The 14,606-nt window shown below is 49.8% G+C and overlaps 1 long non-coding RNA gene across 1 annotated transcript in view; it reads left to right on the top strand.

Annotated features, from left to right (window-relative positions):
- Positions 1–14,606, top strand: part of LOC143782298 (uncharacterized) — a 906,302-nt gene that overhangs the window by 787,599 nt on the left and 104,097 nt on the right. The gene's annotated exons all lie outside the window — the stretch shown is intronic.

Here is a 14,606-nt window from a genome sequence, read left to right on the forward strand (position 1 = left end):
AAAGTCCCATGACTTAGGATACAAACTCAGCTTTCTGAAACTGGGCACTACAATGCCACCCGAAATCCTTTGGTAATCTTCAGATTTCATGCTACCTTGCACACACTGTCAAGGCACTTAGTGCCAAAGGCAGCAAAACAACACCAAAACATATTTGAACTTCCACCATATTTCACTGTAGGCACTGTGCTCTTTTCTTTGTAGGCCTCATTCCATTTTTGGAAAACAGAAGAAAGGTGTGCTTTACCAAAAATCTCTATCTAGGTCACATCTGTCCACAAGACACTTTCCCAGAAGGATTTTGGCTTACTTATGTATATTTTGGCAAACTACAGTCTAGCTTTTTTATGTCTCTGTGTCAGAAGTAGGGTCCTCCTGGGCCTCCTGCCATAGCGTTTCATTTTATTCAAATGTCGATGGATAGTTTGCACTGACACAGATGCAATCTGAGCCTGCAGGACAGCTTGAATTTCTTTAGAACTTGATTTGGGGCAGCTTATCGACCATCCAGACTATCCTGCGTTGCAACCTTTCATCAATTTTCTCTGGACAAAGCAACATCAAGATCTCTGGAGATGGACTTGTAACCTTGAGATTGTTGAAATTTTTCAACTATTTTGGCTCCCAAGTCCTCAGACAGTTTAATTCTTTCTGTGCTCCATGTTTAGTGTGGCACACGCAGACACATAATGCAAAGATTGATGCAACTTCTCTCCTTTTTATCTGGTTTCAGGTGTGATTTTCATACTTGCCACAGTTGAGTTTGAACAAGCATCACATGCATGAAAGTTGTTTAACAACAATTTTAGAAAAAGGCCAACAATTTTGTCTTACCCATTTTGGGAGTTTTAAGTGAAATTATGTCCAATTTCCTTTTTTTCTTTGTTTTTATGTGTTCTTCCAACATATGTACAACACAACTTGTGCAATTGCAATAATTTTCTGGAAGAAATACTTCATTTTCTGGAACAATTTAAAATGTGCCAATACTTTCAGAAATGACTGTACAGATACAAGGAGTATTGTGTTTGCAAGTAGAGCTGTGTTTGCAGCAGCATGCGCAGAACCAATGTGAGCTCTACTGAATGAAGCTGTCACACACAGTGTGGGAAATACTAAGTGCAACACGAAGCGATGAGGGTAAGGAAGCCCAGACAGTAGGGAAAGGGTAAGTGGAGACCCCTCTAGGCAGATCTAATAACATCCTACCTGCCCTACCATCCCTAAATTGGTTCCTCACCAACCAAAAGGAAGTGGAGCTGGACAGACGTGAATGTCTGCAGCTCCTGACAGACACAGAAAGAGAAAGAGAATTGAAAGGGAGGAAAAGAAGCTCCCAGAAAGAAGAGGTTCCGGGGACACGGGAAGTGCGGAGGCCACCCGTGGGACCCGTATCCAGAAATGGAGGAACCAGGCCACAGTAGGGGACCGGCTCCTGAATTAGTGGGAACACTCCAGGCTCCAGCTAAGAATCCGGAGGCTGGTGTGATTGCCCCTACTCGCCGAAAAGGTGAACACATAGGGTCCAGGTGACAGGAGAGTACATCGCCCGACAAGACCCGAATTCACTGGCTTGGGACACTGGGTGGCAAGCGCAGGGTAGGAGAGGCAATATCCAGTGCAGAAAGATGGCCAGGAGAGGCATATATATATATATATATATATATATATATATATATATATATATATATATATATATGAGGAGTTCTGGACAGGTGCCCGACTTGCCGGAGAGTTTCCTGGACTTCATACCTGGAGGACACAGCACCACGGCTGGGGGCCCGAACTGTAAGTAAAGCTGTGAAAGCTGCAACCTTGTGTCCTCCAATTCTTTCTTGTACCCTACCACCAACCATCCCTCTTACAGCTACACCGGGAGCCCTGGGGACCAACTCTACCTGTGGGGAGCTATACCATCTAAGCTGCAAAACCATCATTGCCAGAGGACCCCTTTAAGCAGCATTGGCCACCCCTGGCCGATTACCACAGGTGGCGTCATGAACATTCCTATATTAGACTTTTCAATTCAATTCAATTCAAAGAAGCTTTATTGGCAGGACCAAATAAACATCAGTTTTGCCAAAGCACGTTTTGCCAAAGCACTTTATTACCATTTTCATTAAACCCCCTTTTACTGGACGCCCAGGGCCACGGACCGGGTCACTGCAACTGTGACCACCCCTTTAAGAACAGAACCGACCCGGTACCAAGTACCCCACAGTCCTAGCGGGCACTCCAGTGGCGCAGTTTAGATGGTACAAATAGCTTTTCTGAAGGGCAGAAGGCAGGGGCGTCCCCCTGGGCTTCCAAAACCCCACCCTCCTGCTCAGGGTACAATGCCAAAATGACTACCCCCTTCTGCAAAATCGGGGCAGAGTTCTCATGGTCACCACCACCAGGGAAGCTCTGGGACAAAGCATCAGCCTTGAAATTTCTGATCCCTGGATGGAAATTGACAACAAAATTAAACCTAGAAAAAAACAGGGATCATCTAGCTTGCCTAGGGTTGAGATGTTTAGCCGATTGAAGATACGAGAGGTTCTTATGGTCAGTGATAACATTAATGGGATGGACAGCCCCCTCCAACTTATGTCACCATTCTTAAAATGCCAATTTAATCGCCAAAACTTCCCTAATAGCCATGTCATAATTTCTCTCACCTGAAGACAATTTTTTTTTAGAAAAGAAAGAGCATGAAAGCTGTTTACCAGTGGACAGACCCTGAGACAACACAGCCCCAACAAAATGTCCTTTTTTTCCACAAAACAACACTCCCTTTTTTTGCGAATCTCCAGAGAAATGTACGATGCAGAGGCATCCCCTAACTACATGGGTTCTTCCACCTTTACCAGAACTGGTTCACCGCCAGACCGCTCCCCTGGCAAAAGGGCAATACCCTAAAAAAAAGGCTCTGGAGAAGGTGGTCTTACTCCTGATTCAGAAGGCATTTATCAACGCAAATAGCCAACGACATAGCAGCCTCCAAGGACTCAGGGGTTTCATACACTGTCAAAGCATCCTTCAACCTTTCAGTAAGGCCCTGAAGAAATTGGCTTCTGAGAGTCGGGTCCTTCCATTTAGTATCAGTTGCCAATCTGCGGAATTCGGAGCTATATTTCATCTCCCTTGCTGAAGGTGACGCAGCCTGGACTCAGCCAAGGCGACTCAGTCAGGGTCATCACAGATAAGGGCTAGAGCAAAAAAAAAAATCCCTCCACAGACTGGAGACAAACCAAATCCTGCAGCAAAGAGAAAGGCCAGGATTGAGGATCTCCTTCTAGCAGAGAGATCACAATACCAACTTGTTGCTCCTCATTTCCAGAGGAGTGAGGACAAAGTTTAAAATACAGTTTTCAAGCTTCCTTGAAAAAACAAAACTTGACTCTACCTTCGCAAAACTGGTCTGGGAGGGCAACCTTGGGTTCCAGCTGGACCAGCCTACATGCAGAGAACCGAACATACTGTAAGTGAATTGGGAAGCAGTTCAGGTTCCAGAAGGATTGGGGAAAGCAAAGTATTTAAAAAAGATCCCATTTATAGCAATTAGTGCACATGAAAGGAACTTATAGTGGCCAACCCCTTTATGAATTTTAAAATTGTATATGTTTCCATTCATAGTTGTTGAATGATATTTATATACTGTAAGTATAGACACAAATCTGTACATTCATTTATATTTCAGCATATTTTAATGCTAAATATTTTACAAAGGTTTTTACAATTTGAGTGTATTTTAAGGTTTACAACATTTTGAAGTATATTTTGCTTTTGTGCTTAAAGATAACCTGCCAGCAGGATTGTGCACAGTAACCTACAGACAATGTCAGGTTGGCGTCGTTGTACTGATTAAAATGATACCTTGGTTGATTAAATCCATCTTGTGGTTGTTGGTTAATCTTTATTTTCAGTTTTGAGTTAATGATATGCTCGTGCTTCGGGGCGGGACTGTGGGAGGGTCTTCATGGGGTGCTCTGATTTGGCAGAGCGCTGCAGCCTGATTGCATGTGTCATGTGCAGTTACGGTAATTATTCTTTTATGGTATACATTAATTCATGAAAAAAAAAATCAGACTGAAACCGGCGCAGGAGAGGCTGCGGCTAACACTGTGCACATAACAATATAGCAAGGAATACTCACTGCCCTCCACACACAAAGTCCAGGCGTGGAGAGCAGTGAGTATCCCGGCAAGTGTGCCCTGCCATGCACTGCTTACAAGCATAAATCAGTTGGTTGCACCAGAACAAGACGCTGCGAGGGAGAGCAGGAAGGTAAGTAGGATGGTTTAGGGGTTATTTTATGTTTTTTGATGGGGGGCATGCATACCAGGATAGGGATGAGGAGGCCATGCATACCTGGATAGGGATGAAGAGCCATGTGGAGCGGCAGCAGGGTACTTGGTACCGGGTCCATCGGTTCTGGGGATGTCACGGTGGCCTGACCCGGTCCGTGGCCCTGCTAAGGGGCGCCCAATTAAAGATGTAGGTGACGGTGTAGGTCGCAGTAAATGACGAGGACACAGGATTGCAGTCTCTTTACCTTTTTACTGAAGGCTTCGGCATCCGCAATCCAGAGCACTGCTAACAGGGCTGTCTGTGACCGGCCGGTCCGAAGGCACATCCAGAGTTCCATTTGCAGGTGGAAATCAGTAGCCTTCCTACTACCGCCTGGGTGTTGTAGTAACTCCCTGCTGAGCACCACGGGATAGTCCTCACAACTGTCGTGTATGTTTCTGTTCTCTCTCTCCGTCCCCCAGATGATATGGAAAGGACGCACCCGTATGACGGGGTAGGCCTGGAGTTATTTTATAGGGACCCTAGAGACGCCCCTCTCCCACAATTGCCTCCGTTGTCTTCATTAGGTGAAAAGGTGAGACAGCCAACTTAACTGTCCTGCCGTAGTTCAAAGTAATGCGTAGAGTCTATTACTTCCTCGGCGTTCCGGCCGCCGGCTACGCGCCTCAGTAGGATGTTGCCGATCTTGGGGCACGACTCCTTCTGGTTCTATCGCCTTTGTGCTGTGATCTCATTTCTCACTTCTCCACAATATACTTCGCTTCGTGTCCTTTCTTAAGATGCCGCCGCAATGAGGTGCAGGCACGGCTCCGTAACGATCTGTCCTGTGCTAGGCCACTGTCAGGATCCCACCCCTGACAGGGACCCCCCTGAATCTTCCCAAGCAACCTCTTCTCTCACTAGATGTTACCTGGGCAAAACCCAGTCAGCTTCTCTCTAACTTCCTATCCAACCCCCAGTTTTACCAGAGTGTGAGGAGTGGCCTAATACATAGAACCTTTTGCTCCCCCTGGTGGCCAGAGTGTGAAGTGTAATGTGTGACTGTGATACCTGGTCAGGTGAACTCATTTAGTGCCATCAGACGTACCATCACTCCCCTTAGCGGCAGAGCGACAATACTGCAACGACCAGGACTCTGGGGCGCTGCACTTGCATACCAAGATGGGGATGTGGAGCCATGAATACCAGGATAGGTATGAGGAGCCAAGCATACCAAGATGGGAATGAGGAGCCATGCATACCAGGATGGGGATGAGGAGCAATGAATACAAGGAAAGGGATGAGGAACCATGCATACCAGGATAGGGCTGAGGAGGCCATGCAGACCAGGAAACGGATGAGGAACCATGCATACCAGGATAGGGATGAAGAGCCATGCATACCAAGATGGTTATGAGGAGCCAAGCATACCAGGATGGGTATGAGGAGCCATGCATACCAGGATGGGGATGAGGAGCCATGAATACAAGGAAAGGGATGAGGAACCATGCATACCAGGATAGGGATGAGGAGGCCATGCATACAAGGAGAGGAATGAAGGTCCATGCACACCAGGATAGAGATGAGGATCCATGCACACCAGGATAGGAATGAGGAGCCATGCATACCAGGATAGGAATGAGGAGGGCTTGCATACCAGGATAGGGATGAGGATCCATGCAGACCAGGATGGGGATGAGGAGCCATGCATACCAGGATAGGGATGAAGGGACAATGCATACCCGGGTTATACTCGAGTCAATACGTTTTCCCAGTTTTCATGGTAAAATTAGGTGCCTCGACTTATACTCGGGTTAGGTTATACTCGAGTATATTTACTGTTGAAATTCATGTTAGAATGACTGTTTAGTCATATATGAGAGTTTAACTCAGTCTCACCCACTGGCTTGAATGACAGCTCCTCAAGGTCCCTCCTATTGCTAATATCTCACATTGTTTGGTACAATCTGCAGCTGTCAGACTGGGTGTTCAAAGACAGAACACACTTGAACTCATGAGCCATTTCTGAACTTATAAAATGCGCATTTTAATATCAAGATTATACAGTCTTTCTGACATGCATTTTCAATGTAAATACAGCAGCATCATCAGATTTAAGATATTTATTTAGTCATCATAAGAAGGACCTTAAACAAAATTATGAGCCCTCACTTTTGGATGAAAGCAGGGCTGCCACTAGAAATTCGGGGCCCCATACTGGCAAAATTTCCGGGGCCCCCTTGAGACTCCGCCCAGGCTCCACCCCAGCCCCGCCTCCACACTCCACCCCTCAAACTGTCCACAGTGCTCTCTCTTGGAAAATCTCCACTTCTCACCTATCACACATTGACAGTTCCCATCACCAGATCACACATATAGCCGGCAGCTTTTGTTTTGGCCAAAAGATTTTTTAAGCCACCAAAATGACAAGATAGACACTTTTGGCCAGGCCCTACTCTACTGTAACCTATTAAATATTTGTTAAAATATGCAATACAATTTAGGTATATTTTTATTTATTTTTCAATTTTTAAAATGACCTATAATACCACATACAAGGAGCAAATACCACAGCACCATGACCAGACACCATATTATCACCACAGTGACCTATAATACTATCTACAAGGCACAAATACCGCCACACCATGACCAGATGACATATTACCACCACAGTGATCGAATAATATAAAATACAAGGAACAAATACCACAACATCATGACCAGACCACATATTACCACCACATAGTGACTGAATACTACAATACTGATCAATAATAAAAAAAAACCCACAATACTATCACAATAAGTGCCATTATACACAGGAGATCTGTACTTAGTATGCAGTGTCTGTGTACAGGTAATACAGTGATCACCAGTGACATTATACACAGGAGCTCTGTATATAGTGTATAGGTAATCCAGTGATCACAGGTGACATTATACACAGGACCTCTGTATATAATATACAGTGTATAGTGTCAGTGTATAGGTAACACACTGACTCACCAGTGACGTCTCTAAGGTGAAGTCCTTCATCTTTCATTCCGCACAGACCGCCATCACTTCATCCAGCCAGGACTCGTCTCTGCAGGAAATAACACAGTTATCTCGAGTTCCACTTGCAGAACACATTACTTAATTTTCCCAACTTCTACATTACACCACATGAAGAAGGTGACATAGTATCACTCTACACAGTAATAGGACCGCCCCTCCATTTAAAACAGTGTACTCAAAAAATAAAATAAATACATCACTGCAGTAATAATATCCCTTAATTAGCCCCTATGGTAATAATATTCGCTATCCAAGCCCCCGTGTGTCTCATTCCTGGCATCAGCCATATGTTCTCCCATCCTGCCCTAATGAGTATCCATCCTGCCCCATATGATCTCCCCATCCTGCCCCATCTGTCTCCATCGTATGCATCCTGCCCCATCCATCTCCAATCCTGCCTCCAGTGTCTCCAATCATGCCCGTATCACCATTCTGCCCCATCTCCAATCATGCCCCCTGTGTCTCCAGTCATGCCCAATCTGTCTCCAGTCATGCCCCAGTGTTTCCAGTCATGCCCCAGTGTCTCCAGTCATGCCCCAGTGTCTCCAGTCATGCCCCAGTGTCTCCAGTCATGCCCCAGTGTGTCCAGCGTTCTGCCCCAGTGTGTCCAGAGTTCTGCCCCAGTGTGTCCAGCGTTCTGCCCTCGGCCCCCCGGATCGCCACTCAAAATAAAAAAAAAATTAAAAAAAAGTTCTGCTTACCTGCCGCGCTCCTGCTCTATCCACGCAGCTGAAGCGTGCACTCGCCGGCGACTGACAATTACGTCAGACGCCGGCGACATGCACGCTGCGGCTGACGTCAGCTGCCAGCCTCAGATTGGCTGGCGGCTGTTAACTATTGACGTGCGGGAGCGGGCCCGCACGTCAATAGCGTTAAACAGCTGCAGCGCCGGCCGCCGCTAAGGGCCCGGTTCAGCCTGCGGCTGCCGGTAGGGGCCCGGTGAGCCCGGTGGGCATCGGGCCCCATATGCCAGTCACGGCTGTAATGCCCTGATGGCGGCCCTGGATGAAAGCAACGGGTTTCTCAATGCTTTACTATTGGTGTGAAAATTTCTTATGGCAATCATTCTTCCAGATGTCACAAACGGTCTGAAAAGGCTTCATCAGAGAAAATACCTTGGCACGAAACACAGGGATTGGACTGCAGAGGACAGGGGAAAAGTTATTTTCTCTGGTGAAAGCCTCTGATTGTCCAGAGAAGAAAAAGTGAGTGCCACCATGAGTCTTATGTCATGTGAACAGTAAAAAATCATTCACAATTTTGCCAAAGAACACAGCCCTACATAAAGAATGTTATCTAAACATCCTCCAAGGGAAACTTCTCATAATGAATCAGGAGCAATTTGGTGATGGATAATACTTTTTCCAGCATGATGGGCCACACTGTCATAAGGCAAAAATAGATGTAAATTTTGGGTCCATGGCCAGGAAATTGCCCAGTTCTCAATCCCAGTGGCAAGAATGGGTTGTCCTCAGTCAGGATTTGGCCCAGAAGTGGAAAATCAACATGCCAGGGTAAATTGCAGAAATCTTGAAAACTAAGGCCCAATATTGTAACTATTGATTGGTGTATTTGATGTATTTATCAAAGTTTAAAAATGTATTGAATACTTAAATTGTACTTCAGCAACCGTAGAAACATCTGACTACAAGATGTAAAAACACTGAAATAGCAAACTTTTGTGAAAAAAAAAAAATGTGCTAGACTCAAAACCTTTTGTCACAACTATAAGGGTACGTGTCCACGGTCAGGATGGCCGGCGGTATCGCCGGAGCGGCAAAGCCGCTCGGCGCTAAGCCCCGCCCCCTTTCTGGGACGCGATGATGCCGGATGTGTTAACTGTACACATCCGGGATCATCACACCCTCGCATAGCGCCCTGTGATATTACTTGCGGCGACGCAGCGTCGACGCAGGTAGCACGGACATGCTGCGATCTGAAAAGACGCGCAGCATGTCCGGAGTCGCAGGGCCGCCGCGTGCGTGTTTCCACGCATAGTGGACACGGGATTTCATAAAATCCCCTCCACTATGCTGGAACATCTGGACGCTGCGTGTTTGACGCTGCAGCTCTGCGCAGCGTCAAACAAGCAGCGTTTACTGACCGTGGACACATACCCTCAGGGTATGTGTCCATGTTCAGGATTGCGTCAGGATTTGGTCAGGATTTTTCATCAGTATTTGTAAGCCAAAACCAGGAGTGGAACAATTAGAGGAAAAGTATAATAGAAACATATGCTCCACTTCTGCATTTATCACCCACTCCTGGTTTTGGCTTACAAATACTGATGAAAAATCCTGACCAAATCCTGATGCAATCCTGAACGTGGACACATACCCTAAGAGTCTAAATGAAATGTGAAAATAATTGTTTTGCTTTTTGTTCACAGATGGGATACTTTTGTGGGCTTTTTTTTGCATAAAGCAAACTAAATGCATACCTCCCAAAAAAAAGAAAAGAGGGACATATCATGCACCCCACAGCAAATTTTGGCCATGCCCCTGGTCACACCCTAATCCACGCCCATTTACCATTTCTTTCTATCCTGGTAGAAGGAGATGTTAGAGGGGCGGTGGTAGTGAAGGACATTCAGTAGACGTTGGAGATTGCAGGGCGTAGACCCAAATCTAGGACTGTCAGCAATATACGGGACAGTTGGGAATAGAGCCGAGCGGATGGATTCATGGGTCTCTGGTCCAGCGTCCAGGTCAGTGGTACCTGGAGGCTGCAGGGCCGTACTTAGAATTTATGCTGCCCTAGGCATTTTTAGCACTGCCTCCCCCATTGGTGAGCATGACTAATGCAGACACTGTTGGCAGTGACTTGGGCTACTTTTGCATCAGCGATTGAAATCTCACTTTAGCAGCTTCCCATCTCCTCACTTCAGTAGCACCCATCTCCTCACCTCAGCAGCCTCCGAACTCCTCACTTAAGCAGCCTCCCTGTCCCATCTCCTCACCTCAGCAGCCTCCCCTCTCCTCACTTAAGCAGCCTCCCATCTCACCTCAGCAGCCTTCCCTCTCCTCACTTCAGCAGCTCCCATCTCCTCACCTCAGCAGCCTCCCATCTCCACACTTCAGCAGCCTCCCATCTCCTCACCTGAGCAGCCTCCCATCTCCTCACTTCAGCAGCCTCCCATCTTGCCAATTCAGCAGCTTCCCATCTCCTCACTTCAACAAAATCCCATCTCCTCACCTCAGCAGCCTCCCATCTCCTCACCTCAGCAGCCTCCCCTCTCCTCACTTCAGCATCTCCCATCTCCTCACCTCAGAAGCCTCCCATCTCCACACTTCAGCAGCCTCCCATCTCACCTCAGCAGCCTCCCATCTCCTCACTTCAGCAGCCTCCCATCTTGTCAATTCAGCAACTTCCCATCTCCTCACTTCAACAGCCTCCCATCTCCTCACCTCAGCAGCCTCCCATCTCCTCACTTTAGCAGCCTCCCATCTCCTTCCGTCAGCAGCCTCCCATCTCACTTCAGCAGCTTCCCATCTCCTCACCTCAGCAGCCTCCCATCTCCTCACCTCTGCTGCCTCCCCTCTCCTCACTTCAGCAGCTTCCCATCTCCTCACTTCAGCAGCTTCTCATCTCCTCACTTCAGCAGCCTCCCATCTCCTCACCTCAGCAGCCTCCCATCTCCTCACATCAGCAGCCTCCCATCCCCTTCCGTCAGCAGCCTCCCATCTCAGTTCAGCAGCTTCCCATCTCCTCACCAGCCTCCCATCTCACTTCAGCAGCATCCCATCTCCTCACCTCACCAGCCTCCCATCTCCTCACTTCAGCAGCCTCCCATCTCCTCACCTCAGCTGCCTCCCCTCTCCTCACTTTTGCAGCTTCCCATCTCTTCACTTCAGCAGCTTCCCATCTCCTCACTTCAGCAGCCTCCTATCTCCTCACCTCAGCAGCCTCCCATCTCCTCACCTCAGCAGCCTCCCATCTCCTCACTTCAGCAGCCTCCCATCTCCTTCCGTCAGCAGCCTCCCATTTCACTTCAGCAGCTTCCCATCTCCTCACCTCAACAGCCTCCCATCTCCTCACCTCAGCAGCCTCCCCTCTCCTCACTTCAGCAGCTCCCATCTCCTCCCCTCAGCAGCCTGCCATCTCCTCACCTCAGCAGCCTCCCATCTCCTCACTTCAGCAGCTTCCCATCTCCTCACTTCAGCAGCCTCCCATCTCCTCACCTCAGCAGCCTCCCATCTCCTCACTTCAGCAGCCTCCCATCTCCTTCGGTCAGCAGCCTCTCATCTCACTTCAGCAGCTTCCCATCTCCTCACCTCGGCAGCCTCCCATCTCCTCATCTCAGCAGCCTCCCCTCTCCTCACTTCAGGAGCTCCCATCTCTTCACCTCAGCAGCCTCCCATCTCCTCACCTCAGCAGCCTCCCATCTCCTCACTTCAGCAGCCTCCCATCTCCTGACATCAGCAGATTCCAATCTCCACAACACAGCAGCCTCCCATCTCCTCACTTCAGCAGCCTCCCATCTCCTCACTTCAGCAGCCTCCCCTCTCCTCACTTCAGCAGCTTCCCATCTCCTCACCTCAGCAGCCTCCCATATCCTCACTTCAGCAGCCTCCCATCTCCTCACACCAGCAGATTCCCATCTCCTCAACTCAGCAGCCTCCCTTCTCCTTACTCCAGCAGCCTCCCATTCCCTCTCCTCAGCAGCCTCCCATCTCCTCACTTCAGCAGCCTCCCATCTCCTCACTTCAGGAGCCTCCCCTCTCCTCACCTCAGCAGCTTCCCATCTCCTCACCTCAGCAGCCTCCCATCTCCTCATGTCAGCAGCCTCCCCTCTCCTCACTTCAGGATCTCCCATCTCTCCACCTCAGCAGCCTCCAATCTCCTCACCTCATCAGCCTCCCATCTCCTCACTTCAGCAGCCTCCCATCTCCTCACATCAGCAGATTCCCATCTCCTCAACTCAGCAGCCTCCCTTCTCCTCACTTTAGCAGCCTCCCATTCCCTCTCCTCAGCAGTCTCCCATCTCGTCACTTCAGCAGCTTCCCATCTCCTCACCTCAGCAGCCTCCCTTCTCCTCACTTCAGCAGCCTCCCATCTCAATTCAGCAGCCTCCCATCTCACTTCAGCAGCCTCCCATCTCCTCACCTCAGCAGCCTCCCATCTCCTCACCTCAGCAGCCTCCCATCTCGTCACCTCAGCTACCTCCCCTCTCCTCACTTTAGCAGCTTACCATCTCTTCACTTCAGCAGCTTCCCATCTCCTCACTTCAGCAGCCTCCCATCTCCTCACCTCAGCAGCCTCCCATCTCCTCACCTCAGCAGCCTCCCATCTCCTCACTTCAGCAGCCTCCCATCTCCTTCCGTCAGCAGCCTCCCATCTCACTTCAGCAGCTTCCCATCTCCTCACCTCAGCAGCCTCCCATCTCACCTCAGCAGCCTCCGATCTCCTCACTTAAGCAGCCTCCCATCTCCTCACCTCAGCAGCCTCCGATCTCCTCACTTAAGCAGTCTCCCATCTCACCTCAGCAGCCTCCCCTCTCCTCACTTCAGCAGCCTCCCATCTTGTCAATTCAGCAGCTTCCCATCTCCTCACTTCAACAAAATCCCATCTCCTCACCTCAGCAGCCTCCCATCTCCTCACCTCAGCAGCCTCCCATCTCCTCAACTCAGCAGCCGCCCCCTCCTCACTTCAGCAGCTCCCATCTCCTCACCTCAGCAGCCTCCCATCTCCACACTTCAGCAGCCTCCCATCTCCTCACCTCAGCAGCCTCCCATCTCCTCACTTCAGCAGCCTCCCATCTTGTCAATTCAGCAGCTTCCCATCTCGTCACTTCAACAGCCTCCCATCTCCTCACCTCAGCAGCCTCCCATCTCCTCACTTCAGCAGCCTCCCATCTCCTTCCGTCAGCAGCCTCCCATCTCACTTCAGCAGCTTCCCATCTCCTCACCTCAGCAGCCTCCCATCTCCTCACCTCTGCTGCCTCCCCTCTCCTCACTTCAGCAGCTTTCCATCTCCTCCCTTCAGCAGCTTCTCATCTCCTCACTTCAGAAGCCTCCCATCTCCTCACCTCAGCAGCCTCCCATCTCCTCACTTCAGCAGCCTCCCATCCCCTTCCGTCAGCAGCCTCCCATCTCACTTCAGCAGCTTCCCATCTCCTCACCTCAGCAGCCTCCCATCTCCTCACCTCAGCAGCCTCCCCTCTCCTCACTTCAGCAGCTCCCATCTCCTCACCTCAGCAGCCTCCCATCTCCTCACTTCAGCAGCCTCCCATCTCCTTCGGTCAGCAGCCTCTCATCTCACTTCAGCAGCTTCGCATCTCCTCACCTCAGCAGCCTCCCATCTCCTCATCTCAGCAGCCTCCCCTCTCCTCACTTCAGGAGCTCCCATCTCTTCACCTCAGCAGCCTCCCATCTCCTCACCTCAGCAGCCTCCCATCTCCTCACCTCAGCAGCCTCCCAGCTCCTCACTTCAGCAGCTCCCATCTCCTCACCTCAGCAGCCTCCCATCTCCTCACTTCAGCAGCCTCCCATCTCACCTCAGCAGCCTCCCATCTCTTCAATTCAGCTGCCTCCCCTCTCCTCACTTTTGCAGCTTCCCATCTCTTCACTTCAGCAGCTTCCCATCTCCTCACTTCAGCAGCCTCCCATCTCCTCACCTCAGCAGCCTCCCATCTCCTCACCTCAGCAGGCTCCCATCTCCTCACTTCAGCAGCCTCCCATCTCCTTCCGTCAGCAGCCTCCCATCTCACTTCAGCAGCTTCCCATCTCCTCACCTCAGCAGCCTCCCATCTCCTCACCTCAGCAGCCTCCCCTCTCCTCACTTCAGCAGCTCCCATCTCCTCCCCTCAGCAGCCTGCCATCTCCTCACCTCAGCAGCCTCCCATCTCCTCACTTCAGCAGCTTCCCATCTCCTCACTTCAGCAGCCTCCCATCTCCTCACCTCAGCAGCCTCCCATCTCCTCACTTCAGCAGCCTCCCATCTCCTTCGGTCAGCAGCCTCTCATCTCACTTCAGCAGCTTCCCATCTCCTCACCTCAGCAGCCTCCCATCTCCTCATCTCAGCAGCCTCCCATCTCCTCACTTCAGCAGCCTCCCCTCTCCTCACTTCAGCAGCTTCCCATCTCCTCACCTCAGAGGCCTCCCATCTCCTCATGTCAGCAGCCTCCCCTCTCCTCACTTCAGGAGCTCCCATCTCTTCACCTCAGCAGCCTCCAATCTCCTCACCTCAGCAGCCTCCCATCTCACTTCAGCAGCCTCCCATCTCCTCACATCAGCAGATTCCCATCTCCTCAACTCAGCAGCCTCCCTTCTCCT

Source organism: Ranitomeya variabilis, chromosome 6 (assembly GCF_051348905.1).
Source record: "Ranitomeya variabilis isolate aRanVar5 chromosome 6, aRanVar5.hap1, whole genome shotgun sequence".
Classification (NCBI taxonomy): Eukaryota; Metazoa; Chordata; class Amphibia; order Anura; family Dendrobatidae; genus Ranitomeya; species Ranitomeya variabilis.